The 21,711-nt window shown below is 47.4% G+C and overlaps 1 protein-coding gene across 1 annotated transcript in view; it reads right to left on the bottom strand.

Moving 5' to 3' along the window:
• Positions 1-11,650, bottom strand: part of LOC144169434 (uncharacterized) — a 187,684-nt gene extending 176,034 nt beyond the window's left edge. The window contains exon 1 of the mRNA XM_077698585.1: positions 11,276-11,650. The gene's annotated coding sequence lies outside the window, so the exon portion shown is untranslated. The remainder of the gene's footprint in view (positions 1-11,275) is intronic.
• Between the last annotated feature and the right edge of the window lie 10,061 nt (positions 11,651-21,711).

Raw genomic sequence — 21,711 nt, 5'->3', positions numbered from 1 at the left:
TAGGATGTATCCAACGGATTCGAAGCATTTGCTAGTAATCGCCTGGTATTTTCGGTCATATGCTGCGCAGTTTGATCAATGGCGAGGAACACCACCGGAGATTCGTGAGAACTAAAAAACGCGGTTACGACGCAGAAATGGTAATTATACCAGCACGAGAGGACGAAGAAATTTGTATTGAAACTTAGAGACGGACTACAGTTGCGTCTGAAATGGAGAGATGCATTTGAGGATTTTTTTTTCGAAATTACCTAGTTAAATCCACTTGAACGAATCAGAAACAAGCGAAAATTTTGTTAACGGGCCTAATGGAACCCTGTCAAACTTAACTTCCTCTAGCTGATGCACGTGAGCATACCGTATAATAGCTTTGACATCATTGCATTTAGTTCCGGTTGAGAATTTTCGCTTGTTTTTGCAGTTCTGTTGAGGTGTATTTGACTCATTTCGAAAAAAAGCTCCTCATTTGTAAATTATGGTAATACATATAACGCTTATTTATTTTATATACCATGTTCCTTGCTTTATGGTTCTTCTGTTTCTTGTAATTTATCCTAAACCACAGGGAAATGCTTTACGTAAGCGTGTCGAAGCTGTTTGAATGCGCTTTTGTGGCGTCGGACCGAAACGGGAACTTCCCGCAAGGGTACTCTCGCTGCTGTTTGTGATGACTTCCGTGCATGGGCACGTTGTTGAACCAGTCATTTTGCGTCTTGAGTGCCTATAGCCTGAAGTGCTCGTTCAACGTCCAAGTGAGCTGTTCGTTCCCTGTGGCGGTCCGCATTTCTGCGATTGCATGACTTGGGCTTCGTTCACACCCAAGTGAGCTCTTTAGTCACAATGATGTTCGGTATCACATCTGCACACATGTATTTATCGTGCGTTTTTATATAGCGTTTATTTTGCCACAGGGCATAGATGAGGAAGTAGGAGGTGATGAGGACGAAAGTTTATTAAATTAATATGAAAACGTTCACTTCATCGCTTCGCGGGTTAAGTCTAGGACGGAACGATGATGGGGCCCATGTATTCACGCTGTGTGCGAGGTCACGTTGTCTACGCGGAGGCCCGTCGCCGCAAGATGTCGCATCCTCGTCGGCCGCAAGGCGAGGCAGGACCACAGCAAGTGGTGGATGTCAGCTATTGCATGGCTGCGGTGGCAAACTGGGCAACCGGTGTTTTCAAAAGAATCTAGAAAGTGAGGCCATTGGCAGGTCACAGCGGGAGTTAAGGCCACTCCCACTCGAATCGTCCTAAGACACGGGTGAGGGGGGGGGGGGGGGGCGTGACAGCAGACAGTGGGAGGAGAGCACGTGCGCGGCGCTGGAGGTGTTTCTTTCTCGTCAACAGGAGAGTGGCATCATCCAGCTCTAACGGGGAAGGCGGAGATGAAACGGAGGCTGCTAGCCGGGCTGCTACGTCTGCCTTGCAGTGGGTTATCAGTAGGTCACGCGGAACCCATTCAACCTGAATTTCGGGAGAAATTCGTGTCGCAAGTTGGTTTACATTCTGGGCCAGAATAGGGCTACGACTAACTAACCGCAGTAAGCGGACTGCTTGAAGGGCTTCTGTTCGAATGACGATGCGTACGCCGGGCTGCAGTGTGATTCCGGATACAGTCAGCAGAGCCTCTCTACAAGTTCCCATGTTGGAGGTTCCCGGACCTGAAATCTGGACGTCTTACTGAGAGCTGGATGGCTAGTGCGATGAATGGCAGTTTCAATAACAGTGCCGTGAATACTATCGTCTGCATATAATACGGTGGAGCCAGGTGGAAGGTGGCTATCCAATTCGGTGATGCGTTGTTGAAGGGCAGATGTCGAATTGTTGGACTCTGGGCAACGAACGCCAGTTGGCTTGTTGCCACTCGTTTTTTACGAACTCCCAAGGGGGAAGTACTCGCTGCGGTAGGCCTGGTAGCGTTTGAGGGACTGCGTAAGATATTAATGTTCGCGCACAATCACACAATGCAGCCTTCAATTTTTAAGGTTGGCGACGTTGATGAACAAGTTTATCCAATGCGTTCAGTTGGGCATGTCCCGAAAGAGCAATTATAGGGGTGATTCGCGGGAGTGCAGTAATTTCTCTCATAGCCTTAGCCTCTTCGTTAATTTCTTCTACTCGATCCCAGTGCGTTGCCGTGAAATGCTGCAACTGTGAAGAGAACACCAATCGCGGTTGTAAAACTGCTCTCACTATTTGCCGTGCCACATGTGAGCTGGCTTCACCAGTCTTGGGAGCGAAGTGCTAGCGTTTGAGCAGCTTGGTGTTTAGCCTGAGCAAGCCAAGCTGTCGTCGTTCTTAATTGGTGTATAATCAACCCTAGAACTTTGATATTTGGGCTCCCTTGCAGTGTTTGCCCAGCCAATTGAATGCGTATGGGACAAGTAGCAAGCTTTCGGCGGTTCCAGCGGTTTGCAACGGATGTGTATGTCATTTTACTCTCTGAAAGCTGAAGGCCCACCGAAGAGGCAAAGGCTGCGGTGACATCTAGAGATTATTGCAGGGAACTCGCTTGAGTTTCCAGGTCATGGTGAATGCTTCACACGGTGATGTCATCGGCGTAAAGGAGAAATTTAACGTCCGGAAATAATTGAGAAATTTAAAATCGAAGCCATATTAAACAAATTCGGGGCACATTTCTGCTTTCTGTGTAACATCGCTGTCTCACTGCATGAGAACGCCGCCGTTGGTCATCTTTCGTCCCGTTGTTGTTGATATACGTAACGACACTTTTTTTACACTTACAGTTCTTCTTTCCGCAGACCACCCACTCGCTGTCGCTTCGCATTTCTGCGTCTTTGCACTTCATCAGTAAGTGTTTCGGTCGTCTCGGCGTCATTGGAGTAACGACAGCGCGAACGGCGGCACAATGTTGAGGGAAGAACGGATGGCATGCGCAGGTATGCAGAATGCGACTTTACTTCTCTCCTCCACGTAGTCACCCCCAGCTGCGTGAATTGCTTCTAACGGTGGCGCCAGCCACCCTGGTGACTTAATTGCGCACGCTTACTCTTGGCCACCAGCTCAAGCGACAGGAGGGGGGGCTTTTCACAAGTGGAGACGACATGAAAGGGACAGGATAAACGCGGCGATCAGAAAAGCATACAAGGCGGCACTAGGTCTACTCGGCAGCACTAGTAACGACGCACTTGCACGACTGGGAGTACATAACACGCTGGAAGAGATAAGCGAAGCACAGCGAACGGCGCAACTCAACCGGCTAGCTACCACCAATGCTGGCAGGGAGATCCTCCGAAAGATCGGTCTACGACCGCCACAAGCCGAATCCTACGGACTAGAAACTCCCGCGCACGAACGAATCAACAAAGAGGTAGTACGTAAGCTGGTCATACTACCGCTACCACGCAACGTACACCCAGAACGCAACGAGGAACGCAGACGGGCCAGAGCCAAGGTCCTGATCGAAACTCACGCAGACGACTCGCAAGCAGTCTATGTAGACGCAGCCAAACACCACTGCAAACCGGATATATTTGTCCTGGCAATTATCCGGGCAACGGACGGCCAGACGATCAACGCGTGCAGCATACGTGCCACGTCGGCGGAGCAGGCGGAGGAAGCCGCCATCGCCTTGGCTCTCAGATGCCGACCGGAAGTAACCACGATACTCAGCGATTCTCGCTCAGCCATCACCCACTACAGCAGAGGGTACACTGGAGCCCCGGCTGCCAAGATACTACCCAATGTCAAAACCACCACCACACACCTAAGATGGTTTCCAGCCCACACGGGGACCGTCTCTGGACGCTTCGCCAACCGTAACGAGGAAGCGGGCGCCGTCGCGCGTGAGCTCGCGTGCCGCACGACGCCCCCCCGCCCCTCGGAAGCGGAAGAAATGACCACAGCTAACTTCGAACCACTCATGGAATTCGGAGAGATACTCGGCTGGTACCGGGAGACCCGCCGACAACTACCCACGCCTCATCCAGGCTTAAGCAGAAGAGAAGGTGTCCTTCTACGACAACTACAAACCAGGACTGTTCTCACACCGGCACTCGCTCGACATGTGAACCCCGGATTGTTTGCGAGTGTAATGTGCAGTGCGTGCGGGGACGGACCGGCTACCTTAGCCCACTTGATGTGGGGGTGTGGTGTTCCCGTGCAGGGGAATACCTGGGACTCGTTTCCACCGGACATTGAACAGTGCGTCACGTCGCCCCATCAGGCGATGCAACTCCAAGCTATCCAGCGGCTCGATGCTGCGCTGGCCCGGCAGAGGCGAACGGAGACTACTCCTAGTAGCCAATGATGAGTCAGGCAACATAGAGGTCTAGCGAGACAGAGGGGTGGCGAAGCCCTGCGCGGCATGACCCACTCCCTCACACGCCGGATAGTGATAATAAAGTCTTGTTCTCTCTCTCTCAAGCGACAGGAGTGTGCGAAATAGCGTTATCATGGTTTATATGCTTGCGTGGGTGGAGCAATTGCTATGGTATGGTTGCTATGGTTGAACCGTTGCTGTAGTTCAAAACATTGTATATGAAGAGCAGTTTTGAGTCCCTTTAGAGAAAGAACCGGCAGTGTAGTCGGCTATATGTCTGACTTTAATCCCAAGAGACTCATGTTCAAATCTTAATGCCGGAAAACTCTTTTTTCTTATAGGTTATCTTCTCTGTAGGCGAAATTGTGACACAAAGCGTTACAGGCGTACAGGGAACTTTTCTCGTTGAGTGCACGGAGATATGCTTCGGATTTGACAACAGTAGGGAATTTCCGCACTGATATTCCATGTGCTGACACGAGCGCAGATGATCCATAGCCGCTGAGATGTCCCAAATACGCCCGATTTCTTCCGGCCTGGGTCTTTGAATTACACTTCGTACCCATTCAGCAGAGTTCTTCAATATACACCAGTTGTGGCACTCCGCTTCAGAATAGGAGCGGGGCGGGGCCCCCTGCTTCGTTGAAGCTGAGGATCAAGTGTACGTGGACTTCGCTAAACATTTACTTAACAACAAACCTGAATAAAATAAGACTTGCTCTTCGAATTAGAAGAGATACATTATGTAACATATACCTAGGTTTTCCCGATTTTTTGTTTTAAGACTTACGGCAGCAGTCGCAAGCACATGAGTACTACCATGGCCTTGGTACTACGTATACTTCAACGTTCTACCGCCGGATGACAAGCTAGTCAACTAGCCCCGTGCGTGCCCCTGCTTGGCCCAGAGCGGGGGGCCAACCACGGACAGGCTTTTGTTACATGGAACCTATGGGAGGTTTCGCAACTGGTGTGTGTTGAGCAAATCTGCCCATTCATAAAGATCCACGGGCGTGCTCCAATTTCCGGAAGGCTGTTCAGTGCCCCACCTTGCGTGCGCGCACTAAGCCCACCTAAGTCTCTTCACCGGCGAGAAAATTGCGTAACACCCCGGAAGGCGGCCAGGACGGTACTGTCACACGTTTTGTTTTGTTATCCTCTCTATTTCGTTCTTGTGTACGCGCTGTGAACGTATGCACGAAAGGCACCAAAGAGCATAAATCTGTCACAACATCCCCGAGAGATTGCGCAGCATGCCAGACCGCTTAAAAGGTTCTCATAAAACGGGGCCGATTATGTGTTTCGCGCCAGCAATAATGCTGTCAAAACCTCCCGACCGATTCACCAAGTCCCATTTGGCTAGGACGGAATCACACCCGTCAATGCATATGCTTTCGTACATAGCACAGGGAAGGAGTGGTTAGTGTCTGTCCGAGGGCTTTTACAGCAATTTATTATTATCCAGCTTAACCAAATGTATTTTGCGTTGAATTCCACGTTAAGGAAATGGCTTACGGTGATTGGCATTTCACTTTTTTTCGAGATGACAGGGTGATGCCAACCTGTCTCTCACCTTCTTACGTTTGGATATCCGCTTTTACCGTAACGTTCGTAAGCTTACTCACTAAGCGGAAGAAGAAAAGAAGGGGCTCGTGTTTGTTATCCAGACATGACAATCAACTGATCGAGAAAGTTTGGTTTTGTTATCACGGTCTAGCCAAATATATAAGCGCAGTTTATTACTACGCTCAAACATCTACCTGAAGCAAAACTCCCTTCAAGAACTGCACTTCAGTTAAGCCCTGTGCGTAGATATGCATGAAATAAATATATTAATAATTCAAGAAAAGGTAAATACATCTAGCGTAAATATTTTGGAAGAAGCCAGATTTTACCCTGAGGCACTTCAAATGACACGCGGGATATATTTTTAGGCCCGATGATAAAACAAGGGTTTTGATATATGCCTTATGAAAAAAGATTGGCTTCCCGCGAGCCCCTTCTGGCATCGTTTTGTTTGATAGTTTATCGTCCCGATCTGTGGCTATTTGATTACGCAACCCTAGAAACGATAAAAAAGCTGAAAAAATTTCCCCGCATTTCCCCGAGGGGAAGAATGTGAAAGTGCGAATGCATGAGTTGAATTTGCGCGGTTCGGTAATGTTCGCGAAAGAGAGATCACACACACACACACACAACTACAAAGAAAGAAAGATGCATTTATTCACAGACACCTATTTGTGTTGTCGTTGTACTTGATTGCTAGAGCGGATCTCAGCTTTGAAATTTCGTGTCTGTACTCCTTTAAGCGGGTGCATTAGCCCTTCTCACGCCCGATTCCTGGCCAATCCCCCACGTGGGTATGTGCCATGCACAGACACCTATTTGTGTTGTCGTTGTACTTGATTGCTAGAGCGGATCTCAGCTTTGAAATTTCGTGTCAGTACTTCTTTAAGCGGGTGCATTAGCCCTTCTCACGCCCGATTCCTGGCCAATCCCCCACGTGGGTATGTGCCATGTCAGCGGCCAGGCCGTGCGCGCCCATCTCCCCCCGTTGCCAAGGAAGACGAGGAGATTCCTGGCCAATCCCCACGTGGGTATGTGCCATGTCAGCGGCCAATCAGCGCGCGCCCATCTCCCCCCGTTGCCAAGGAAGACGAGGAGCGCGCGCACCCGCAGCTGTTGCTATGTGGACGGACGGCGGTCACCGGAATGCAGGGTCGCTTATAAAGTGCATTCGCACTTAATAATTACGGCGACCTGTTACAGCAACTCAACGACTGCTTAAGCGCTACATCCACCTCTGGCAACTACCCTGACCTTTCTGAATACCTTGAAGGGACCCAGCGCGTTACTACCTGGGTGTCCGTCGCAAAGTCCGTAATGCCGGTAATTCTAGAAACCAGCTTAGGGGCTAGTGCGAATCTTTTGTTGTGACACGTTACGTAACCTTCTTGGGACTCGGGGGTATTTTTTTTCCAAATATAAACCGCAAAAAAGGGCTGATTACCTGTTAAAAAGTTATGCAAGCTTTCTACACGGAAGCATCAGTGATAATTGCAGAGAAAGCTTTTGCGGCGGGAAAGCATCAGTCGATTCGCAGGGGCCAGTACTCACATCAGCAGTGTATACGCCATGATACCCGCTGTAAAACGAGCAACGGAGTCGGGCCATTTGTAAAGGCTGCATCTCTGCAAGCTCGCTGCGATAAAGCGTCAGTAGGATTTACAGGGCTTAGTACTTGCCCTCGGTGGCGTCTTCTGCGCAATACGGGTTCCCCGAGCCGCGCCGAGATAAAAGTACCTTTGGGAATTACCTATCTACATTTGTCACTGTAAGAACATATGAATCAGTTTAAACGGCTCCTTTTTGCGCCCGTTGAAGGAGCGAGCAGCATAATTAGCGGAATGACAACATACATAGACAAAGGAAAGGTGCCGGTTTTTATATTCACAAATGAAAGGTTTGCTAGCTTGAACTGATGCCTAAAATTTGATTGGTCCCTTAAAAAAATTAGGGCGATGGTGACACATTTACTTCCTTAACAGAAGCAGACGAGCATAGCCCACAAGCAGTAAATAAAAGTCAGTTCACGGGAACTTTAACATCAGCAGTAAAAGCAGTGGCGATGAAACTGAAAATGCGAAGAACTTGTTCTAAAACGCGAAAAAGTAGAGCAAAACAAAGGCAAAAAAAGAGAGATTTAAAATGTAAACTTAGAGAAAGGAAAATCAAGAAAATGTCGAGGTTGATGAAAAGCATAAATACAAAGAAAGATGAAAAGCATGAAGAAACATTTGGGCCTTCATCAGAGCAAAAAAGTGGAAGTTTAACCTAAAACCCCGGTGGAAGTTTGCGAACAACAGATGAAACGTCGTAAACGTCGCACTCAGATGCATTCACTGAATGATTAAATCGATAATGATACCCAATAACAACGATGATATCGGCGGAATAGTGGTGATATGCTACACACTACTGTGCTTTGGCAGTCTTCGGCCATGAATTGGCGGCTCCGATGTTCACGTCCTAATTATAGAAGAGGTTGAAAGCTCATTGAGAATTGTGAACCAAAGTAAAGCAGCTAGATAAAATGAAAAAAAAAAATGTGACCTCTTAAAAGATGCAAGGATTTTTTACTGGAAAGTCCTGTCAAATTTTACACACGTAAGGACCGCATAGGCACTAGTAGCTAGTCTAAAGGTATGGCGATATCATAGTAACGAATGACGAGTGCAATACCAGTAAAACATTTATATCCGGCAGGAACGTTCATACCAAATAGACTAATTTCGAGATAACGCAATTTTGTCAAATCTAGCTTAGTTTCTGTCACTGGCTAAAACGATGTATCGTACAAAATTTCAAAATAAAACAAGAATGTCGCTCCGAAAACATAATGTTTAGCGATCATTCTGTGCCATGGTTGTTGTGAACAAGCAAACAGTTGATTGCAATAGTCACAGAATGACCAAGCATTTTCGGAAATGTCGCCATTTTGTGTTTATATGATTATGCAACTTTGCGTAAAAACAGGCCTTCCTTTTTCCTACAACTTTAGATTCATGTCAGGGCTACATAAGGGATACAGACAACGGTTCGGACAAGTTTGTTTAAACCTCCGAACTCTTCAAACTTGTGCGGTAAAAGAAAACGAAGTGTACTACAAAATGTGCTCGCGCAACCGCTCAGATGATGCAAAACTTTTCTGTGACTTGTTAGTTGGGCGTTCCTTTCATCTCACGAAATTCAGAACCCGGAGAACACTCAAAGCATTCGTTTGGTTCAGCTTGAGAAATGTTGAGCTGGCGCAAATACAAATCTACCACAACACAATTAACTTAACACAACCATTTTAAGCCCGAAAAAGTGACGACCATGATTTGCATCAACTAATGGAACAGGCTGCGCTTGGGGTAAGTCACTCGATGCTGGACACCTTCATGTCATCACTAAGGGGTATACGGCATATGAGGGGGGAATTCAATATCAGTAGTAAACTTTTATAGATTACAAAAAAAAAACGTGCATGTGACTCATTTGGGACCACTGCTTTTGTGACAGCGCCGTGCAAATAGGGTGTTAAAGAGACTTACGTAATTTCTCTGAAGGACATTTACAATAGCTCTGCGGGAAATTTCTTGGACTTAATTGAAAGAGCAGCCAGGGGCAATACGCGATAACGGAAGAACCATTGCGTTGCAACTAATGAAAACTACAGTATTAAATTCATCCGTGCGTTTGTTAAAGGGTGCTTTTTATTCGCGCATATTCCTCGGCTTATTTGCAAATAGTAGACTTTGCCCTGACGGAAAGTGAACAAAAATATAGAGTAGTCTGTTGCTGGGCATTCATCGATATCGCACAGTGGACGGACGTTTCCTGAATTTCATTAATACTTCACATAACCGTGCTTTTTTGCATACAGCTAGACTTTACATTGACTACAAACAGTGCGAAAAATGTACTACAAAGCTCCGGAAGTTTTCAGCTTTTCACAGTCAAAAGTGGCTGCCTCTAGACTTGCGAGTAACCGCTTCCACTTCTCTGAAGCCTGGTAGGACAATCTCTTAAACGTAATATTGCACTATTTTACTTTCCATATTGACTATGCGATGACACCCTGCAAAACTCAAGAATTTTCAAATAAGTCTTGCGAGTTATGTGATGATTTGCGAGCCGTTGCAAACAACACATGAGGAGCTTGACCTTCCACTTTAATTGCTAACGTAGTTACGACGCATAATCTTGAAGCTAGAGATAAATTATATGCTTCAAGAAGAGTTCAAAGAAACGAATAGCTCACTATCCTTTAACAAACTCGACTAGTAATAATAACTAGAAACGCGCTTTTGATGTCTATAAATTGCATTCAAAGTACCCTAATATTCAAGAACACGCAATGAAGTTCTCACTCAGCATAATCACGAAAATTAATAGCCATCTACAGTAATTATTTTTAAACATCGTTATAAACATACTTAACTAAATTTTATAGATTAACTTCTGGGTTTGGGTGCCGTTTACGCCATAAAGAAACCACACCAAATCAATAAAAGGGTTACTCGGCGTTCAGACTTTACGAACGGGGATAGCATTACAAACTCCGAGATTTAACTCCGTCTCTGTTGATTACGTTCTTTCGCAAAAAATAGAGTTCTTCCCCACAAGCCGAATTATTACCATACAAACCGGACTCCAACTAACCTATTTTTTGTTGGCTCGCGCTAGGGTTACTAATTGTTATGTTATTTTATGTAATTAAATTTCACACACGTACACCGTAACTTCGTGCTGGTCTAGAATTGAAACAAGGTTAATTGTATATTTGAAAGCTTGATTTGTGCGGCGCCAGAGTTTAAATGTGCATTTGCTGACAGCCACCGTTCGTGCTGCGCGCATTCGGTGTGTTGGCAAATAACAGTTTTTATTTTTGAAGCACTCCAGTGTGTCGCCAGAGAAAACTGTGCTAACAATGGCCTGAGTCATTTTCGTATCTGGAGAACCCATCACGCACGCCTGCGTATACGTTCATCTACAAATCTGATGTTCGTTTGCAAACTAACCAGAAGTTTTTTAGCCATCAAGATTGTTAATGTTTTCATGGCACCAGTATGTGCATATGCCGACGTTGTCGCCTGAGGCAGGCACCGTTTTTTGCCACACAAAAAACATTCGTGGAGCGGGCTTCACAATATGCGCGTACCTGCAAAAATGCGCGCTGAGTCTGAAGACAAAACCAGGGCTCAAATACATTTGCAAGGTTTCATCAGGAGTAAGCGGCGCCTCTTTGCACAGGCGAGAGAAAAGTTGCTCACTCAACAATGAATAACGCCAACTGTAGTTGCACGACAGCAGTGGCTTCAATAACTGCGGCGTCAAACTGCTTCAAAGCAGACAAGTGTCCATGCTGTGCTAAGTCTCAGAGGCCTGATTCTTCCCTATTTCCTTCCTTCCAGTTACCTCAAGAGGCTCCGAAACTCCACCTACCGTGGTTGCCGCCGCGCAAGAGTTGTCTCGCGCTGCAACTCCCTCGCCGAGCCTCTTCGGAGCGTACGGATGCAATCAGCGGATAAGTGTGCTTCTACGGAGAACACCCCTGAAACGACGAAGGTTTCTGCCAGAGTCCGGAGTGCACTCAACAGGTGAGCCGGGAGCGAGCAACAGATCTCCTCCTCCGCACCCGCAGCAAGCCGGAGCAAGGGGCGGTCTCTGCACTACGGCGCGCGACGCCCCGCACACGTATCCCCGGGCTCTCAGCGCGGGACTCCTGGCACAGACGCGAGCGGTGTGCGCTCTGCGGCTCTTCCTAAGAAAATCGCTGCACTCGAAGCTGCGCCCAGCTCCGGCGCATCCTTTTTGCTCCGTTCCGCGAGTGGGATGAGTCTCGCCGGCTGCTCCCGCCGCTCCCGCGGGTCCCGAGGGGCGCGAGCGCGTTGGCGACGGGGAGGGAGTGCGCGATAGCGGGGGAAGCGGAGGGGGACCGCGAGGGAGGATCAGAGGTGGGAAGCGCATGCGCCTGAACTGCGCGGGCGTGTTGCTTCCCGCGCAAGCAGTACGAGCAGGTAGACAGTGTGTTCGCCTGCATGCCTACCGCTCACGTGGACTTGGCTCCGAGGCGAAAGCACGCGCCGTGAAAGATGTAGCGCGCACACTTGCTCGCACTAATTCCTTCACACTCTGTTTTATCAAACAATGGTGTCTGTGACCAGCCCTTGGGTCTCCTCGTACTTGTCTGCTTTCTAGTGGAGAAGGAAAGGGCGAACTGCTCACTACTGGAGACGGCGGTACTGACTTAGCCACCTGCCCCGTTTGCTTAGCCTTTTGCTTGTCAACTTGGAACGTTCTGGGCGTGGCAAGCTCCCCGAATGTCCAAAATCGAGCCATGCTCGAGCAGCGCTGCGATGATCCCAGCGGTGTCCCTAATGCTGGTGTCTGTCAATGCTAACTAAGGAACCTTGAGTATGATGATCGCTTCGCCCCCATATCGAGATTTTTATAGCTGCTGGTACATCTTGTTAATGTGGCTGTTTTCCACCTAGTAGGAGTTGCGAAGTGCACAATCGGGGACATGCCGGCCACATGCGGAGTGGCGCAATGATTGCGCACCAAGCTTTGAAAACCGAAACAAAATAGGCCAAACTATGCGGAATAAAATCAACTGCACGCAGCATGCGGGGCTGTTGTGAAGTCACCGGTATTGTACTTTTCTTGTTCTTCAGTGCCTGAGAGGACGGAATAGCCTCCCAACTGAAAGTATTAGAGGTAAGTCAAAAAAATGGAACGTGGGCGCTCATGATTACATGTTCCACTGATTTAAAGCAAAACAACAACGAAAAGCGGCAGTATCCAGCTCTAATGGCGCTCCAGTATTGTAAGCTGGTTGAGCTGGCATGTCCACCATCTTACATAAACAGTACAACTTAGACGAAATCGAACAGAGAACACGATGCAAGCGCTCAATTTCAACTGGCATTTAACGTAAAAGAATCCCATAGTCGCAAACACAAAAGCCACTGAAAACAACAACAACCAAAAAACAAAGCATTGTAGGTTACTGATTGAAGTAATTCGTTATTTGTGGAGGTAATAGTTTATTATTGAGGTCGTGGGAGCACGAATTTTCGCAATCAGTTCGTTTTTAGTTCATATGAATTGGTTGGCTTTTTTGTAATATTTTGTAGTAAAATGGACCTTTGTCGGTTTCGTATTGACGCTAAACTTCTGATGCCAACCCGCACTCACCTAATTTGCTTACTTTTCATCTTCTCTGCTGCTTAAAGGGGCCATACGAACAAAATACAAGTTTGTTTTATTCGAAAGATTTCCTGTTTAATAGTGCACCTAGCGCTTCTCCGGCAGCAAATGATGCCGTATTTACTGATAAATAATACAATTTAGGTTAAAATTTTGATTCTCGCGTCAAATCGTGGGTTTTTGGGACGTCAGCAATGAAGTCATAAGTGCGCGTTTTCAAACAAACTTCCACTGCTCGTTTGGCTCTACAGCGTTGCTTGCTGTCAGTCCTTCCAGATCGCGCTACCATACTTATCCACGGACCGTTGACTGCCGTTTCTTTCTTTTTGACCGTATTTGCACCTGACCTGTTTTTGTTACTGTAGAAAGTAATCATTTCGTGAAACATGATGTATCCTCGAAACACAGGGTCACGTAAGACAACGTCGCTTACGCCAATCGGCCAGTGTCGTGTAACACGACTCCAAAGCGGCGGATTGCTGTGCAGCTAAAACAAGCATAGTACGCCCAGTACCAACAGCAGTGCGCATCGGTACTTATATGCTTACGTGTATTTTCCTAACGTCCATTGTTTACCGCACCATTATTACTGCTGCAAAATGAATATGCATTGCATTTAAGCGCAAATAGCTAGCTTACACGCCGTGCCTAATTTGCGTTTGCTTTTGCCGGCCTCAGCAATTCGCGCAGCTGGGCGCATATGACATCACAGGTTCTGCTACAGGAAATGAGCTAGCGGGTCGCATGACCATTCCCCTTTTTTCCGAATTATGCAGCTTATTTGAGCGAAGTGTGTTTAAAAAGTGCTGTAAGTATGGTTCTAACGAGGTAGTCTTTCGAATAAACAAAACTTGTGTTTTGCTTGCAGGCCCCCTTAAAATGAGCCACACAACATGCTGACAGCGTAACATCGCGAACAGCCCACAGTCGTTTTCTGTAAAGCCAAGATATATTTAGAGTTTTTCCTCATTGTCGACCATAATAATCACCAGTAACTCAACCTTGAATGAAGGAGTGCAAAATAAATTTGTCATGTAGTTATGGTTGACACACAAAACCGTTCCGATCGCCAGTCATTTCGCAGTAAGTCCAAGACAAAAATTCTTTGAACAAGACCCCCATAAAACGAAGAGTTTGTGATGCGCTGATAAAGGGGTCCTCAAATGGGGGTACGCGGACACCAAAGAGTCTGTGAGAGCACTTCAGGTGTCTGGGAGTTCCTCAGCGACACTACCCCCTTGTTCTGCCAAGGAGGAGGAGAAGGAATAAACGTTTATTGATTCCTATAAAAAGAAAATTGAGAGCTGGATGACCTTCATTGTAGTAGCGTTGATCATCCAGGGTTGGTGGCGTCCCTAGCACAGGATGTCATTCCCCTCAGCTACTTGTCTGGCCCGGATCACCAGGCCGCGCTGGTCATCCAAGACCTCGCTCGACAACAGGGACTCCCACTGTTCCATCGATGGCGCCAGGAGCTCCGGGAGTTCCTTCATACCCTTGCAGTCCCACACCATGGGGTAGAGAGGGTAGAGAGGGTAGAGAGGGTGCCGCAGAATTTGCAGTCGTAACTGTAGAGACTGGGATGAATCATGCGCAACTGTGAGGCGTGCGGGAAGGAGTTAGTCTGGAGTCTTCTTAACTTCGTTGCTTCTTCTTTGGTGAGTTGTGGATGAGGAGGTGGAGATTTCCGTCTGCCTAATCTGTAATGTTCCAATATGTCCCTGGTGCGTCATGGGATAGGTGGAAAGAGCGACGGGGGAGTGGCTCGAACTTCTGTGATGGTGGTGAGGGTAGCTGTGGTTGTCCGGTGGGAATGACCTCGGGCTGCGTCATCAGCCGCCATATTACCCTCCAAAAACTCGTGCCCCGGTGTCCACACGATGCATATATCAGGTACACCATTTTCTTTTTGATCCTTTAGCTTCAAGAGTATATTAAGCGCTACTGTGGAGATGAGACCCTCCTGAAATTTTCTGCAGGAGTCCGTGATCACAATCATGCGAGCTTGACTTTTCGTGATCGTTGGAATAGCGAGAGCAATCGCTGCCTCTTCTGCTGAGTCAATTTCTTCAGCCGTGACAGTTGCCGAGCTTAGTTCCTCTCCTTTGTTGTTGGCCACGGTTACCGCGTGTGCTGCATGGTTTGCGCTTGAATATTTTGCGGCGTCCACGTACCTCATTCCGCTATCATTACCATAGGCTTTTTTCAGTGCCTTCACCCTGGCATTTCTCCTTCCTTTGTGATAAAGAGGGTGCATGTTGCGCGGGATATTGGCAACAGTGATGTACTCCGTCAGGCCAAATATTTTTTACCAACTTAAGGTGGGGCTTTGCCCATGACATGCAGGTTTAACTTCGCCGCGTAGTACTCATTTTAAAGTCTGTTTTATTGCGTAGCACTCATTGTGCGAGGAAGCCGCACAAAAAAGGCAGGCATTGAAATATGTGTATGTGCGAATTTAGCTGCAAGAGTTAATGTTTGACAGTGTAGCTTAGCGGAACATGCTTCGTCGTGGAGTCAACCAGCACTTTTGCAAGCCTAGCAGGGGTCCGCGACAAGGTAATATTCGAGAATTACAGTACTAATGCATGTGTTTTCAAAGTCACTGTTGTTTGCAGCGACCGCGCTATTTTTGGGCCTAGAAAGCAGGTAAATGGTTTTGTTAAAAATACTTAAACCCCACACGTAATCGTGGTACCTCACTATTTACCTAGTAGAAAAGTTCAACGTCTACACACACACACACACACACACAATTGTTCGGTCATCGGGATTTTGTTAACACTTTCTTTACTCTGGTTTTCACGACTTGAAGAGATCGACGCACAGGACTTCTAGAATGGGTTGATGGGTTGAATTACGCTTAATATAGGTTGTGTTCTGTGTCGTTGGGCTGGGTTAGATTACGTTTGTTAGATTACGTGGAGTCAACCAGGTTAGATTACGTGGAGTCAACCAGCACTTTTGCAAGCCTAGCAGGGGTCCGCGACAAGGTAATATTCGAGAATTACAGTACTAATGCATGTGTTTTCAAAGTCACTGTTGTTTGCAGCGACCGCGCTATTTTTGGGCCTAGAAAGCAGGTAAATGGTTTTGTTAAAAATACTTAAACCCCACACGTAATCGTGGTACCTCACTATTTACCTAGTAGAAAAGTTCAACGTCTACACACACACACACACACACAATTGTTCGGTCATCGGGATTTTGTTAACACTTTCTTTACTCTGGTTTTCACGACTTGAAGAGATCGACGCACAGGACTTCTAGAATGGGTTGATGGGTTGAATTACGCTTAATATAGGTTGTGTTCTGTGTCGTTGGGCTGGGTTAGATTACGTTTGTTGCAGTTTGGCTGGATTTGGGCAGTTTATGACGCGCTCGGTTAGGTTACGCTAGGTTCGGTGAGGCTATGTTATGCTAGGTTACGTTGAGACGTAATATTATTCAGCAAATTTTAGGCCAGCTAGCTTTTATGGAAACTGCCATGAGAATTTCCCGGAGGTAATTTTCACGGCGGCCGTGAGATTAGACGGAGCCTTTTAAGAAATCAAGCGACAACAGTTACGAAAGATTCCACTAGATAGGTTACACGTTCTGCATGGAACGCACGTGGAGAAGTGCAACGTGGCTCTACAAAGTGTAAGTATTAGGGGCCTTGACTCGCGCGTCTCCACCGTACAACAGCGCTGGCATCGAGAACCCGGCCTGAAGCAGTGGAACACGGTAAACTTTAATTCACTTGAGCAAAGCTCTAGCGTGTTTACCTTGAGATGAGGGCGACGGAAAAGGAACAGCACGGGAGGTGGGCAGGAAAGCAAAGGGAGGCATTCACTTGACAAATGTCAACGATAGACTATCGTCTTTTGCCAACATTTGCAACGAAAGGAGCAGATACGCGGCCAATTTTTAACACGAAAGTGTTTGATGCCCGGGTACACCAAGATCTGACCGGCGTCGTATCCGCCACGGAAATGACGTCGCCAGAAAAAGTTCCGTTGACGCGGCTCCGTCCGGATTCGAGCCGCGAACTCTCTCGCAGCAACGGGAAGTACACAATGCGCCGCCAACTGCGCTACGAATTCAAGCGCAAGTAGATCTACGAACGCGCCTTATACCTTTCCCACAACTTTCTTCATTCAGATGCAGTCTAGGAGATGCTACTGTCTCGGAGAAGTGAAGAGAAGTAGTTCATCATGACACTAATGAGTGCCGACAGTTGTCGTCTCTATGCTAGCGTCTTCGTGTACGCGGGACGCGGGTGAATTAAGGCACCCCCCGCCACCTACTGCTTTCGGTTTCGGTTTGGTTTCGTTCCCGCAGTTTTCAAGGGGCTGTGGTTTCAGTAAGGTTTACGAAATATTCCGGTGTGTGCGATCCAGTGTCTAACGTTGATGCGTCTGACGGTGCCATACCGATGTAATATAAAAAAGCGATATGCAAGTTCATATGGATGCACAATAAACGATCCTGTGAAGGTACGTTTCACTTTCGGGTTTTACCAATTCCTATGCAAGAGGCATCAACCACATTTTTTTTATTAGGCCAACTGCCGTGTTCGGCACGGACTCACGCTACTGTGATTTAACTTTGACGCTAGGTGGGGTGAAAACTGCTCGTAATAGTTAGATAACGGTAGCATTAACTGGCGAGAAATGCGGCGCTGGGCAAATTGAACTTCTGACATGCCGAACGGTGCTTTTTCCATTACAAGGTAGGATAGGACACGAACTCTCGTAATTTATTCCTACTGAACATTCACGGCCAGTTACCAAGATTCGCAGCATGTACTGAAAACCACGGGCTCCGTGGTTCGTATTTACATTCATCTTGATAGTAGAGGATGCCACCGAGGACATTGCAGCGCACATACCCGCATTTGGCACACACATAGTTCATTTCGCAAGCTGGGTGCAGCGACGGGGACTCAAGTAACCCACCCAACGAGCGCGCCGAACTGACCGTGACGTTTACGTAAGCCGCCTAAAAGAAAGCCTATGATAGGCGTTTGTGCAACACAAGAGAATTTTTGTGCCCCCGCAGTGCAGTTGGAACCAACTCGGTCCGCCCGGTAACTTCGGCCCTGCTGCATGCACCTTGTGAAATTTGTAGATGCTGGAGCACATAAACGAAATTATTAACCTATCTTTCTCAGCTTTGAATCAGAAATGCAATGAGGATGTAATGGGTATACTCTTAACTGATAATTTAACACGTTAGGAATAGGTTTGACATAGGGAAAAATCCGTCTTGTGTGGGAAGCCAACCTGAGTGAACGAATGTCGGGCCAGCAAGAAAGAGGTGTGGTCTCTTTGCGGGGCAGTGCTTGGGCAAGCGCAGGGAGGCTCGTCTTATTAGCGAAAGAAGGCCGCATCAGAAAGAAAGGGGAAGGTTTGCAATAGTGCACTGTAAAAAAATGCCTGGCGCTGCGCTGCGCAGCCATTTTCGGCTGACTCTGCTCGGTGTTGCAAGCGTAGTGGTGTTTTTCTGTGTTGTGTAGTGTGTAGGGGTGTTTTTCTAGGCAATGGATGAAACAGAACAAGTAGTTGATTGTGCGGCGAACCGTGGTGCAAAACTCGGGTTAAATGTGAAAATGTAGCGTCGTTTCACGTTCAATACGACAATGTAGTGTCGTTTCACATCGGCTGTCCCGTTTCGTTTATCGAACTAAATTTTTGCTTAACACAAGAAGGTACAATCGGTTAAATGTTCGCCTATAACACAGCTTTCGTACTTTCAGCCTTATCCTGCCTCGTCCGAGCGGGATTTGAAGAAAACAACTGCGGCGTTCTGAAGTCTAAGCCCACCCCTTTTGTCTCTAGCGTGTTTGTGAAGAGTATGTTTCGGCAGTTTTCAGGCGTAACCCGTTGAAGCTGAGGTCGCTGTTATAGACGAGCGTTTTACCGACTGGACCTCCTAATCCGACCTGCGTTAGGCGTCCCGTTCGTTTTCAAGTGATTGTGGAGCTACTTCGATACATTGACGTACAGGTGTCCGAGGAAGCCTCTCTCACATCTCTCACTTGAAGAAGACGCGTTTCGAAGTTTTCCCGGAGCGTACTTCGTACACGCACTTCCGGCACTTCAAGGGTGTACAACCTCAAGCTGTCAGCTCAACAGGTGCTGGCAATTCATCTCGGTTGTGTTTTTCCATGGACAGGTTTCGGAGCGCCGCCGACATCGCGAGTGCGTGTATACACAGACCAAGGCTCGCGCGCGTTAGCCGCACGCGCTAGCGGAAAGGACTCGAAGCCCACAAGAAAATGATTGAAGGCGAAGCCGCCTCACCTTTCAGAGAAATAACTACATTCTCTCCACGTCGTCAGTTCGATGAAGACGGCCGGATCAATGCCACTCGGATTGGCCGATCGAGACCGAGAAACCAGCTCTGCAGTTGGAGAAGCTTAGCTCGCTCTTGCTTAGCTGTAACAAACATAGAGAGGAGAACCGATTAATGCCTTGTTTAAAGTCGATGGTGATGGCTGAGCCGAAGGGCCCACGTTGGAATGCCTAAGTTCCCCAACGCTGCTGAAAAGCCAAAGCAGCGGGCCACGCGCGCGTATGTAAACAGCGCGCTATGTCAGAGAGAACGACACGACGAGCAAAGGGGACGGGAATAAATCAAAGGGGTTTCATCGGGCAGCTTCGCGAGTTTGACTTAAACCTTGCGGCACTTGTCACTGCGTGCCTATTTTTGCATTTTTGTTCGTCTATACGACAGCAGTGAAGCGGAGCGCGAATAAGGACGTCGAACTCACCCGAAAGGCATTTGGCCACTGAGTGATTGCGGTCTTGTCCAAGCCTTTCCCGTGCTGAGTTGCTGTCGAACTTGACGTCGGGCGAGCGACGTCCGCTCCGGAATTTCGAACACGTTAATTGTGAGCTCGCAGAACCTGCTCCTACAGCGGTCGAATTGCGAGTTGTGTCTGGTTGTGTGATGCTACTGGACGCACCGGAAGGTTTTATAGCCTCCACGAAGCCGGCCGCGGCAAATGTTACGTAGGTGGAGCTAAAAGAAAAAAGCTTTAGGGAATATTTTTCATTTCTGCGTCCAGTTTGCGAAACATTTTTTTCATTTGGGAAAGTAATGAGAACGGCGATGGCCCGAATCATAACACGACGCTGTACGGTGCATGGAAGACTTTTATAATCAGCGCGAAGACGACTGCAGTTACATAAAGGCAGACTGCGATCGACGGGCCTCTAGTTCTAAAGCAGACCGTAAGTGCAGCAAAAAATGAAGTCATTTTTCTCTTATTCTCCCATTTTATTCCCTCTTTCTAATTTTTTTTTCTTGGGGGGGGTGGGGGGAGGAGGAGGTCGGAGTTTCATTGTCGCCATCGGCACTGCAGTTGCGATTGCGAGCAGCGGGAAGACGTGTCTAAATAAAAGACGCAGTTGCCTTTCAATATAGGTGACCGTCTGAGTGCAGGGTCTTGCGTTCAGTTCCCCCGGAGCGTATGTTTTAGGGTGAAATGTGGATGTCTGCGGAATGGGGAGAGGCTTATTCGCTTAGAAGCGTTTCACTACTACCACCAGACGTACTTCCGCCGTCCATCTACAACCCCGTTTTCATACTATCGAACATTTTCTATAATTGTAAGAAAGTACCTGGCAATAATTGCGTTAATTTCTGGTAGCATCCGCGCGACAGCACCATCCAGTAAACAATAAAACGGTGGCCATTATTTATAACGGAGGTTGACATCATTGCCATGAAATGCTGCCGCGGAATATCGTACGGGCGATATCCAATGACACCATGCAATATTACCATTTCTGTGATATGCTGCCGCAGAATATCGTACGTGCGATATCCAATGACACCATGCAATGTTACCATTGCCATGAAATGCTGCCACAGATTATCATACGTGAGATCTTCGTTGACATTATGCAATGTTACCATTGCCATGAAATGCTGCCCGAGAATATCGAACGTGCGATATCCAATGACACCATGCAATGTTACAACTTCCATGCAATGATACCAATAATACTAGCTAGAAACATTTAGTAACACGAATGCATGCAACTCCGTCTGCAGAAAGTTTTCTGTAGTTCATGAAGCCACCTGCATCACGTGACTTCTTTTCCTATCTTTCTGTGTTTCTTTGTAACTACCTACACATATTAGCATTTATGCACATAACCTGTTCACTTTTTGGTGCCCCGTGGCAAAAAGGAGCAATAGAAAAAGCCTGAAATTCCGAATTGTGTCCCAAAAAGTACCTGCATGGGTATATGTACAATGTGGGTCACTTTAGCTGTTTCGCTGGATATTTGGAATTACAGTAATCCCTTGTTATAACGAAGTCAGCGGGACGGCGAAAAATTTCGTTATAATCGGTGTTTCGATATAAGCAACCACTCGAGAAAAGCTAAGGTAGTTAAACTTTAATGGCGCCACAACTAGGAGCAATCAAAAAACAATGCATTCAGTGAAGCAAAACTTTATACAGGTGCCAAAAAGGCAGTGAGCTTTGGCTGTTTCATAGTCTTGCAGGACGCGAGCAACCCCTTTTCCAATTTGACCAAACAGTGACTGGCGTCGGAACCCCTCGCAGACTGCAGAGCCAATAAGTAGGCGAAGGCAGTGGCCACTTTTATGGGGGGAGGGGTGGGGGGGGGGGGGGGGGGGGGGGTTGGTGCGGGCGTCACGAAACGCTA

Source organism: Haemaphysalis longicornis, unplaced genomic scaffold (assembly GCF_048455015.1).
Source record: "Haemaphysalis longicornis isolate Haplotype H1 unplaced genomic scaffold, Haemaphysalis longicornis Haplotype H1 scaffold_2, whole genome shotgun sequence".
NCBI classification, from domain to species: domain Eukaryota; kingdom Metazoa; phylum Arthropoda; class Arachnida; order Ixodida; family Ixodidae; genus Haemaphysalis; species Haemaphysalis longicornis.
This window is presented reverse-complemented; position numbering and strand designations above follow the sequence as displayed.